We start from the raw sequence: 12,477 nt of genomic DNA on the forward strand, positions 1-12,477 counted from the left end.
GGCCCCTATCATGTACGGCTACCTCTATCGTCGGAGCAACGATGTGTTTCCCGAACCGTTGGAAAATAAATTTAAACGGGTAAACAAAAATCTTCTAAAGAGTTCCAAACGACTTTTTCCGGAAACCTATGTAGCCCTTGGGATCATTATCTAAAAGAGCTATTTCCAACGACTTTCTTGGAATTTACTAAAGAACACTTGAGATAAACTGTCAAAGAATGCCTTGAGATTATTTTACATAGAATTCTAGGAGAGCGGTAGCTCTCTTAGATAAGACTTCATACTGCTCTTAAGCGTATAGGTATCGTTCCTTTCAACCGAAATCCCATTCGACCGAATATCCCGCAATGATTTTAGATTTCCAGCCCAATGGCTATATTCCCGATGGACCGAAATCCCAATCGTCCGAATATGCCCCTAAAGAATACATGAATATAACTTGAAACACTGTAGCCGTCAGCGATTCGGTGGTGTAGTGGATACGATGTTGGACTGCGAAGCGATAGGTTGTTGGTTCGAATCTCCGAAAGGCATGTTAATAATATTGAAAGTAAATGTTTCGTGATACTAATTAAAACGCTCGCTTTCATTCCTTTCAAGGCAAGAGATATATAGAATTAATAAACAAATTGTGCTTAAAATGAAGTACAGTCTTAATGGTAGTTCCATCAATGTCTTTACATTTTAAATTAAAATTTTAATATTTTGGTTTCGGGTGGGTTAGGTTAGGTTAGGTTAGGTTAGGTTAGGTTAGCTTAGGTTAGGTTAGGTTAGGTTAGGTTAGGTTAGCATAGGTTAGGTTAGCATAGGTTAGGTTAGCAGTAGTAAAGATATGTTACCTTTGGCCCAGTGGCGTGGGCTGGCGGGGGAAATTGGCGTGAAAGTCGTGATGTCAGACTTGGCGTGAACTGATAGGGAAAATTGGCGTGAAAGTCGCGATGTTGGAGTTGGCGTGAACTGAAAGGGGGGGATTGGCGTGTAATCTCATGAAGACGTGTAATCTCATGTCGAACACTTGAGATAGGGTTATCTATTCCCGTTGGCGTGTCTTATCTTATTTTTCGAAGAAAATAATAAATGCATGGTCTCAATGATAAGGGATCCGCTGATAGGGATTTTATCTTGTTATTATAATATAGGATTTGACTTCCTTATATACTACGATTTTGAGGCGAGTTAAAGTAAATGCATGCGGGATTTCAAAGTGTAATAATAAGTAATGTATACAATAATTCGTACTCGAATTAGTTTATAACGTTCTAACTTATGATATGGCAAATATTTGTCAAAGAAAATAATTAATTATATATCTTTGAAAATTGCCTATATTTCGTCAATATCTTAAATTGGCTTGAATTATGGTGGTTGAAACCCACGTCACGTGTTCGGGAAGTTAGGCTTAAGACTAGAAGTCATAGCATATGAAAGACTTATTAACGAAGTAAGCGGGAAGTATGAAAGTACAGTTTTCAGATACGACAGTGTACCTGATTCCTCACGAGGACAGGAGAAACCATGAATTTCGCAACCTAGAATGTTTTAGAATGCAAATTAAGCGTAAATACGAACACATACTATCTCTGATATTGAAGTTGAAAATTGAACGCATCGCTAAGCCTTGTCATGGCTCGGGGTTTTTAACGCCATGTTGACTCTACATGGCAGAACATCGCGATAATCCTATCATATTTTAGAAGAACGCCACGTTGACGTGGTTAGAATTCAATCATACCCTAGAAGAAGGTCACGTGACAATACAGTATAAAAGATGTAGACAGTTTGAGGATAAGGCATTCTACAACTCTTTAACCTTCCTCGAAGTACCGATCCAGATCCGAAACTTAAAATGTAAGTACAATTCTCAAGTTCTCTTTAGATATATTTAAATTAAATTCTCTACCATTTGTCGATATGGATTTAAGTATGCAACACCCATAGCCGGGGTCACCGGATGTGGGAAGTGTGTTTTCGTGGGGGAATTAATTAAACATAAGGATATGTGTATTTCACCCACTCCCGAAAGAATAATTTGATGTTATACGGCATATTTAGCGTTATACAATACCATACACCAAACTTGGAATTCCATGAAGGGTTATTAGATGTGGGCATCCTAGATTCTAGTGTGAGGAACCTAGTTATATTAGATGACCTACTATATACTATTGTATATTGGTGTTGCGAATGAAGTAGGGCGGTGTTTAAAATTTTCTTTGCGCGATTTAAAAACCACCTTGAACACTTTTAAAACTAGATTTTCTGTTTTACAGTTCCCGTGTATTACCGAAGGAATAATTTGGAACAACTTGGACGGTATCGTGTATAACCCCAGAAACAAAATATTTTTAAAGGACGCCGTGAAACTTAACAATATAGTTAACCCTTCCATGCGCATTTGTATCCAGACTTATAATCAGAGTATCCGGTTAATTTTTACACCAACAGGAACGAATCAATAGCGTTCTCCGAAACTGACAATACGCCGGACACACCTTCCTGCCCAATCTGCTGTAGTGAGGACGGTAGAATGAATTCACTCATTACTTTAGAAGCCGTCGTTAGACGAAACAACTTAAGACGAATTGAAAAATTTGCTGCTATCGGATGGGATAAAGATTACGGAAAATCCGAAAGGACTACAGATCCTGAAACGGGGGATTTACTAATAAACCCCACACCGAATGAAGTCTATAATGTAGCCGATGGTGAAGGTTATATATTGCAATACGTTAATAGCCCTAATATAAATTTCGGTTTGAAACACTTAGCGATGTACAGACTACTAACTTCTACAGTGCAATTACCCGCAGGGTCATTAATTGACATGTTTGCTAGACAGTTTCCGTGTATCATAAATAAGAAGGTTCATCAATTCAAATTGAAAGAATTTGCGGGGGATACTATCCTCGTATTTCCCGTACACCTCACACCGCACAAAATGTACGGAATGCCAACCCCAAATATTTGCCATTTAGGGAGTTGTCATCCCCGCAATGAGGAGGAATGCAAATTTCGCACCTTTTATTACGGTGGATATGAATTTCATTGTCCATACCAGTACTTAAGAGTTCTGAACTTAGCTCTTCATATGTGTATGTTTATGGTATATAAAACTAACAAAACCGTAAGGAAAAATTATAGTGATGAAAACGACATAGCTACGCATTATATATTGAAGGCCCTGCAGATTTGCAGGTTAGCCGAGTGTCTGTGTGATAATACTCACAGTTTAATGTTTTACGAAGTTCATTATCACATGAGATCCAATGACGTGAATAATAATTTCGTGAATAAGTATTTCGCAGACTTTCTTTAATTAATAAAACGTTTGTAAGTTCTACATTTTGTAGGCGAAGGACAATGTTAAATGTTAAACAATATTTGTAGAATCTCGAATAAAAAGAAAATGCTTGAATGATATAGACTTTTAATTATTTTACGTAGGTTTAATATAATTAATATTTTAAACCCTGTTCAAATATTTCTTACTTCAGTTCAAACATTCACGATTTCCGTTCAAAGTTTCACTATTTATGTTCAAAGTTTCACTCTTTCTGTTCAACGTTTCACTATTTATGTTCAAGGTTTCATTATTTATGTTCAAAGTTTCACTCTTTCTGTTCAAAGTTTCACTCTTTCTGTTCAAAGTTTCACTATTTATGTTCAAAGTTTCACTCTTTCTGTTCAAAGTTTCACTCTTTCTGTTCAAAGTTTCACTCTTTCTGTTCAAAGTTTCACTATTTATGTTCAAAGTTTCACTCTTTCTGTTCAAAGTTTCACTCTTTCTGTTCAAAGTTTCACTCTTTCTGTTCAGAGTTTCACTCTTTCTGTTCAAAGTTTGACTATTTATGTTCAAAGTTTCACTATTTATGTTCAAAGTTTCACTCTTTCTGTTCAAAGTTTCACGCTTTCTGTTCAAAGTATCACTCCTTCTGTTCAAAGTTTCACTATTTATGTTCAAAGTTCCGCTATCTATGTTCAAAGTTTCACTCTTTCCGTTCAAAGTTTCACTATTTCCGTTCAAAGTTTCACTATTTCTGTTCAAAGTTTGTGATGAATACGGAAAACGAATTACGTAGTGTAAAACGAATGATTTCAAAGCTTAGACTAAATAACAGAAAATCAATGCAATACCATCTCCTCATCAAACTCCTCCTTATTACCGTTCGAACTTTCGTTATTATTTTTCAATCGTTTCTTATTACTGTTCGAATTTTTGTTACTATTCTATCCCTAAGCACTTAGTCAAAAGTGTATCGAAATAGGAAAATATGTGATTGAAAGTGCTGTGAATCTACCAAACTACGATTAGTAGTGGTGGAAAATAATTGAAAAGATGACCAAAATACTATTTAAAGTGATGGAGAATGATAGAAAAGATGACAAATATACTACTGAAAGTGATGTAAAAGATTGAAAACATGAGGAAAATAAGATTGAAAGTGACGTAAATGATTGAAATCAAACTCAAAATTCTATTGAATGTGGTGTTAAATTATTTAGACAACACAAAAATATATTTGAAATGAATGAAAACATACTACACAAAGTGACCAAAGGCGTTTATAAATGGATAAAACAAGGTCGAACAGGATGTTAAGTGACATAAATCTGACATAAGTCAGACATGATTAGAAGGAGAACGTTCCCATTCTTTTTATCTGATGTTTAAACGAATAAATGCGCGTGGGAAGAGGGATTGTGATCATCGCAATATCGGTCAGTTGGAAATAAGATTAACGTCTTTCGAAATTTGTGTGGTGTTTAGGGGAAATATTTACTTACGCGTTGAAAGAAATTGTAAAACGTTTTTCTTTTACATCAATACGAAATATCTGTCTTTCGAAACTAATTTGTTCATTCCACGTTGATGGAAAATATCATGGCTTATCGGTTAAAATTTTGACGCTTCTTTTATCGTTTTGAGAGAAAATATGGAGATAAGATTTAAAATAGGCTTACAAATAATTAAAAATGAGCTTAAAATATTAATTAATTCAATTCTCAGAAACATATTTACTAGCAGCAAAGGTACCCGGCGTTGCACGTGAGCCCATAAGTCCGTCGGGGCGATTTAATTACTTTTTCCGAAATTCCACATCGCTTTACTAATTTCTATGGTTTTGAAATCGAATTTCAAAGTTCCATAACCAAAATTCCCATGTGATATAAATGTGATGAATACCTTAATACCTAATAATGTATGAATTCCTAGTATATAAACGTCTTACTCTTAACCGGGATACATTAATTTATGATTTTAAATTACTTTAGTATTGTGAGATTTCGAGCTCTAGATAAATTCCTATGTCTACTGCAAAAGTTTATATGGAAAACCAATTTTCAAGGTGAAAGATACGTAGTGTAAAACGGATGATTTCAAAGCTCAGACTAAATAACAGAAAATCAATGAAACACCATCTCCTCATTAACATTAATTTATGTTTTCATATTATTGCAGTTTGGTTTCTAATATGTTTATATGTATTTACGTAACAGAAAACGTTTTCAAATGACTGAATTGCGATTAAGTTTTGTTCACAAGAAACTATAAACGCGGTTGAAAGTGACATGAAATGTCTATAATTCAATTTAAAGTATCGGCAAAACACTAAAAATTGGTTAAAGTTTCGCTAAATGTATAGTAAACGTTTCAAATCACATTCAAAGGAACTAAAAAGCAGTTGAAAAAAATGAAAGCATTCGATTGAAAGCGAAAATACGACTAAGAAAGTGGATCAAAGTTTTGTTAAACTACTAAAATGTGGTTCAAATCACATTCAAAGGAACTAAAAAGCAGTTGAACGTTCATGAAATGACAAAAGTACAATTGTAAGTAATGTGTTTAATATTTTTATAAATTTTGCAAGGATATGAATACTTCTCGCGGATCTCAACAGTGTGTGAAATTTGATAACACGAATGTTACCAGTAATTGGTCCATTAACGTAACAAATGCGGATGATTACCAAGAAATAAACCCATTTGATTTCAATCGTGATTTGATACTATCATAACCAAAACTTCGGTATATCACGACGTTTCGAGGAGACCTTTAGACACTTAATACTAGTCGAAACCCATTGGTGAGAAATTAACAATTGCTAAATTTGTTTGCAATATAAACCAAGGCTTTGAACGCAGAATTTATCCCAGTTTGTTTATTTTGTCAGTATAGATCTTCTCAAGACACACTTCCTTATCAGTTTGATAAATGGAAATTTCATTGATGATAAATTATAAAGTGCAACGCCTAATAAATCCGCATCTCTTTTATCAGTATCATCGTCTTTTCGATCTTACGATGAAATTTCAAAATATCATTTAACCACTTTGGAACAGAAAAACTCCAATGCAAAAACAGATGGACACGCGTAGTTTCAATAGAGAATGATGTACTACAGACATTGGTTGGAAGTGTCAAGTCTGCCAATCTCAAGACCTGGAGGGGGACCGCCTAATACAACACGCGCCGGGGAAAACAAAAATACACGCGTGTGGCGGCGAAACTTTAACCAATTTTTAGTGTTTTGCCGATACTTTAAATTGAATTATAGACATTTCATGTCACTTTCAACCGCGTTTATAGTTTCTTGTGAACAAAACTTAATCGCAATTCAGTCATTTGAAAACGTTTTCTGTTACGTAAATACATATAAACATATTAGAAACCAAACTGCAATAATATGAAAACATAAATTAATGTTAATGAGGAGATGGTGTTTCATTGATTTTCTGTTATTTAGTCTGAGCTTTGAAATCATCCGTTTTACACTACGTATCTTTCACCTTGAAAATTGGTTTTCCATATAAACTTTTGCAGTAGACATAGGAATTTATCTAGAGCTCGAAATCTCACAATACTAAAGTAATTTAAAATCATAAATTAATGTATCCCGGTTAAGAGTAAGACGTTTATATACTAGGAATTCATACATTATTAGGTATTAAGGTATTCATCACATTTATATCACATGGGAATTTTGGTTATGGAACTTTGAAATTCGATTTCAAAACCATAGAAATTAGTAAAGCGATGTGGAATTTCGGAAAAAGTAATTAAATCGCCCCGACGGACTTATGGGCTCACGTGCAACGCCGGGTACCTTTGCTGCTAGTAAATATGTTTCTGAGAATTGAATTAATTAATATTTTAAGCTCATTTTTAATTATTTGTAAGCCTATTTTAAATCTTATCTCCATATTTTCTCTCAAAACGATAAAAGAAGCGTCAAAATTTTAACCGATAAGCCATGATATTTTCCATCAACGTGGAATGAACAAATTAGTTTCGAAAGACAGATATTTCGTATTGATGTAAAAGAAAAACGTTTTACAATTTCTTTCAACGCGTAAGTAAATATTTCCCCTAAACACCACACAAATTTCGAAAGACGTTAATCTTATTTCCAACTGACCGATATTGCGATGATCACAATCCCTCTTCCCACGCGCATTTATTCGTTTAAACATCAGATAAAAAGAATGGGAACGTTCTCCTTCTAATCATGTCTGACTTATGTCAGATTTATGTCACTTAACATCCTGTTCGACCTTGTTTTATCCATTTATAAACGCCTTTGGTCACTTTGTGTAGTATGTTTTCATTCATTTCAAATATATTTTTGTGTTGTCTAAATAATTTAACACCACATTCAATAGAATTTTGAGTTTGATTTCAATCATTTACGTCACTTTCAATCTTATTTTCCTCATGTTTTCAATCTTTTACATCACTTTCAGTAGTATATTTGTCATCTTTTCTATCATTCTCCATCACTTTAAATAGTATTTTGGTCATCTTTTCAATTATTTTCCACCACTACTAATCGTAGTTTGGTAGATTCACAGCACTTTCAATCACATATTTTCCTATTTCGATACACTTTTGACTAAGTGCTTAGGGATAGAATAGTAACAAAAATTCGAACAGTAATAAGAAACGATTGAAAAATAATAACGAAAGTTCGAACGGTAATAAGGAGGAGTTTGATGAGGAGATGGTATTGCATTGATTTTCTGTTATTTAGTCTAAGCTTTGAAATCATTCGTTTTACACTACGTAATTCGTTTTCCGTATTCATCACAAACTTTGAACAGAAATAGTGAAAATTTGAACGGAAATAGTGAAACTTTGAACGGAAAGAGTGAAACTTTGAACATAGATAGCGGAACTTTGAACATAAATAGTGAAACTTTGAACAGAAGGAGTGATACTTTGAACAGAAAGCGTGAAACTTTGAACAGAAAGAGTGAAACTTTGAACATAAATAGTGAAACTTTGAACATAAATAGTCAAACTTTGAACAGAAAGAGTGAAACTCTGAACAGAAAGAGTGAAACTTTGAACAGAAAGAGTGAAACTTTGAACAGAAAGAGTGAAACTTTGAACATAAATAGTGAAACTTTGAACAGAAAGAGTGAAACTTTGAACAGAAAGAGTGAAACTTTGAACATAAATAGTGAAACTTTGAACAGAAAGAGTGAAACTTTGAACAGAAAGAGTGAAACTTTGAACATAAATAATGAAACCTTGAACATAAATAGTGAAACGTTGAACAGAAAGAGTGAAACTTTGAACATAAATAGTGAAACTTTGAACGGAAATCGTGAATGTTTGAACTGAAGTAAGAAATATTTGAACAGGGTTTAAAATATTAATTATATTAAACCTACGTAAAATAATTAAAAGTCTATATCATTCAAACATTTTCTTTTTATTCGAGATTCTACAAATATTGTTTAACATTTAACATTGTCCTTCGCCTACAAAATGTAGAACTTACAAACGTTTTATTAATTAAAGAAAGTCTGCGAAATACTTATTCACGAAATTATTATTCACGTCATTGGATCTCATGTGATAATGAACTTCGTAAAACATTAAACTGTGAGTATTATCACACAGACACTCGGCTAACCTGCAAATCTGCAGGGCCTTCAATATATAATGCGTAGCTATGTCGTTTTCATCACTATAATTTTTCCTTACGGTTTTGTTAGTTTTATATACCATAAACATACACATATGAAGAGCTAAGTTCAGAACTCTTAAGTACTGGTATGGACAATGAAATTCATATCCACCGTAATAAAAGGTGCGAAATTTGCATTCCTCCTCATTGCGGGGATGACAACTCCCTAAATGGCAAATATTTGGGGTTGGCATTCCGTACATTTTGTGCGGTGTGAGGTGTACGGGAAATACGAGGATAGTATCCCCCGCAAATTCTTTCAATTTGAATTGATGAACCTTCTTATTTATGATACACGGAAACTGTCTAGCAAACATGTCAATTAATGACCCTGCGGGTAATTGCACTGTAGAAGTTAGTAGTCTGTACATCGCTAAGTGTTTCAAACCAAAATTTATATTAGGGCTATTAACGTATTGCAATATATAACCTTCACCATCGGCTACATTATAGACTTCATTCGGTGTGGGGTTTATTAGTAAATCCCCCGTTTCAGGATCTGTAGTCCTTTCGGATTTTCCGTAATCTTTATCCCATCCGATAGCAGCAAATTTTTCAATTCGTCTTAAGTTGTTTCGTCTAACGACGGCTTCTAAAGTAATGAGTGAATTCATTCTACCGTCCTCACTACAGCAGATTGGGCAGGAAGGTGTGTCCGGCGTATTGTCAGTTTCGGAGAACGCTATTGATTCGTTCCTGTTGGTGTAAAAATTAACCGGATACTCTGATTATAAGTCTGGATACAAATGCGCATGGAAGGGTTAACTATATTGTTAAGTTTCACGGCGTCCTTTAAAAATATTTTGTTTCTGGGGTTATACACGATACCGTCCAAGTTGTTCCAAATTATTCCTTCGGTAATACACGGGAACTGTAAAACAGAAAATCTAGTTTTAAAAGTGTTCAAGGTGGTTTTTAAATCGCGCAAAGAAAATTTTAAACACCGCCCTACTTCATTCGCAACACCAATATACAATAGTATATAGTAGGTCATCTAATATAACTAGGTTCCTCACACTAGAATCTAGGATGCCCACATCTAATAACCCTTCATGGAATTCCAAGTTTGGTGTATGGTATTGTATAACGCTAAATATGCCGTATAACATCAAATTATTCTTTCGGGAGTGGGTGAAATACACATATCCTTATGTTTAATTAATTCCCCCACGAAAACACACTTCCCACATCCGGTGACCCCGGCTATGGGTGTTGCATACTTAAATCCATATCGACAAATGGTAGAGAATTTAATTTAAATATATCTAAAGAGAACTTGAGAATTGTACTTACATTTTAAGTTTCGGATCTGGATCGGTACTTCGAGGAAGGTTAAAGAGTTGTAGAATGCCTTATCCTCAAACTGTCTACATCTTTTATACTGTATTGTCACGTGACCTTCTTCTAGGGTATGATTGAATTCTAACCACGTCAACGTGGCGTTCTTCTAAAATATGATAGGATTATCGCGATGTTCTGCCATGTAGAGTCAACATGGCGTTAAAAACCCCGAGCCATGACAAGGCTTAGCGATGCGTTCAATTTTCAACTTCAATATCAGAGATAGTATGTGTTCGTATTTACACTTAATTTGCATTCTAAAACATTCTAGGTTGCGAAATTCATGGTTTCTCCTGTCCTCGTGAGGAATCAGGTACACTGTCGTATCTGAAAACTGTACTTTCATACTTCCCGCTTACTTCGTTAATAAGTCTTTCATATGCTATGACTTCTAGTCTTAAGCCTAACTTCCCGAACACGTGACGTGGGTTTCAACCACCATAATTCAAGCCAATTTAAGATATTGACGAAATATAGGCAATTTTCAAAGATATATAATTAATTATTTTCTTTGACAAATATTTGCCATATCATAAGTTAGAACGTTATAAACTAATTCGAGTACGAATTATTGTATACATTACTTATTATTACACTTTGAAATCCCGCATGCATTTACTTTAACTCGCCTCAAAATCGTAGTATATAAGGAAGTCAAATCCTATATTATAATAACAAGATAAAATCCCTATCAGCGGATCCCTTATCATTGAGACCATGCATTTATTATTTTCTTCGAAAAATAAGATAAGACACGCCAACGGGAATAGATAACCCTATCTCAAGTGTTCGACATGAGATTACACGTCTTCATGAGATTACACGCCAATCCCCCCCTTTCAGTTCACGCCTACTCCAACATCGCGACTTTCACGCCAATTTTCCCTATCAGTTCACGCCAAGTCTGACATCACGACTTTCACGCCAATTTCCCCCGCCAGCCCACGCCACTGGGCCAAAGGTAACATATCTTTACTACTGTTAGCATAGGTTAGATTAGGTTAGGTTAGCTTAGGTTAGTTTAGGTTTGGTTTGGTTTGGTTCCAATAATTCGTTGACACCTTTTCCAAAATATGCTCCTTTTAATTAGCTACCACCTTTTCCAAAATATTCTCCCTTTAAATAGCTACCACCTTTTCCAAAATATTCTCCCTTTAAATAGCTACCACCTTTTCCAAAACATTCTCCTATTAATTAGCTGCCACCTTTTCCAAAAGATTTTCCTATTAATTAGCTGCCACCTTTTTCAAAATATTCTCCTATTAATTAGCTGCAACCTTTTCCAAAACATTCTCCTACTAATTAGCTACCACCTTTTCCAAAACATTCTCCTATTAATTAGCTGCCACCTTTTCCAAAATATTCTCCTATTAATTAGCTGCAACTTTTTACAAAACATTCTCCTACTAATTAGCTGCCACATTTTCCAAAATATTCTCGTTTTAATTAGCTACCACCTTTTCTAAAATATTCTCCTATTAATTAGCTGCCACCTTTTCCAAAAGATTTTCCTATTAATTAGCTGCCACCTTTTCCAAAATATTCTCCTATTAATTAGCTGCCACCTTTTCCAAAATATTCTCCTATTAATTAGCTGCCACCTTTTCCAAAAGATTTTCCTATTAATTAGCTGCCACCTTTTCCAAAATATTCTCCTATTAATTAGCTGCCACCTTTTCCAAAATATTCTCCAATTAATTATCTGACATCTTTTCCAAAATATTCTCCTATTAATTAGCTGCCACCTTTTCCAAAATATTCTCCAATTAATTACCTGACATCTTTTCCAAAATATTTCTATTATTGCTAATAAATTGTTCGTGGTAAGAGGCGGGCTTTTAATACTCATATAAATAATCTTTTTACCTCCAAACAAGGTTGGGTTGGGTTAGGTTAGGTTAGGTTAGGTTACGATTGCTTAGGTCAGGTTAGGATAGGGTAGGTGAGGTTCGCCGTAATTAAAACTTAGTTAAAATAAGTGCAGTAATACATTTTCAACTCACATTTATTTTAACAATAATAAGTTGTGAAATTAAAAATATATTTAATGCAAAACCACACAGTATGTCTTCTTTCAGTTCAATAGAATTTCGGTCCAATGGGACTATAATAAAATCGCACCTTTGGCTACGTTCGGTCGAATGGGACCCCAAAAAAAACC

The 12,477-nt window shown here is 34.4% G+C and overlaps 1 long non-coding RNA gene across 1 annotated transcript; it reads left to right on the forward strand.

Moving 5' to 3' along the window:
* The first annotated feature begins 324 nt into the window (after nt 1-324).
* On the forward strand, nt 325-11,630 carry LOC149632474 (uncharacterized). The gene is made up of 3 exons (XR_016373860.1): nt 325-719; nt 765-809; nt 11,307-11,630. It is a non-coding gene; the product is annotated as an uncharacterized LOC149632474 (long non-coding RNA).
* The last annotated feature ends 847 nt before the right edge of the window (nt 11,631-12,477 follow it).

The sequence above is a fragment of the Phalangium opilio genome, unplaced genomic scaffold (assembly GCF_054372755.1).
Source record: "Phalangium opilio isolate 3A_F unplaced genomic scaffold, DU_Popi_V2 ptg000100l_1, whole genome shotgun sequence".
Lineage (NCBI taxonomy): Eukaryota > Metazoa > Arthropoda > Arachnida > Opiliones > Phalangiidae > Phalangium > Phalangium opilio.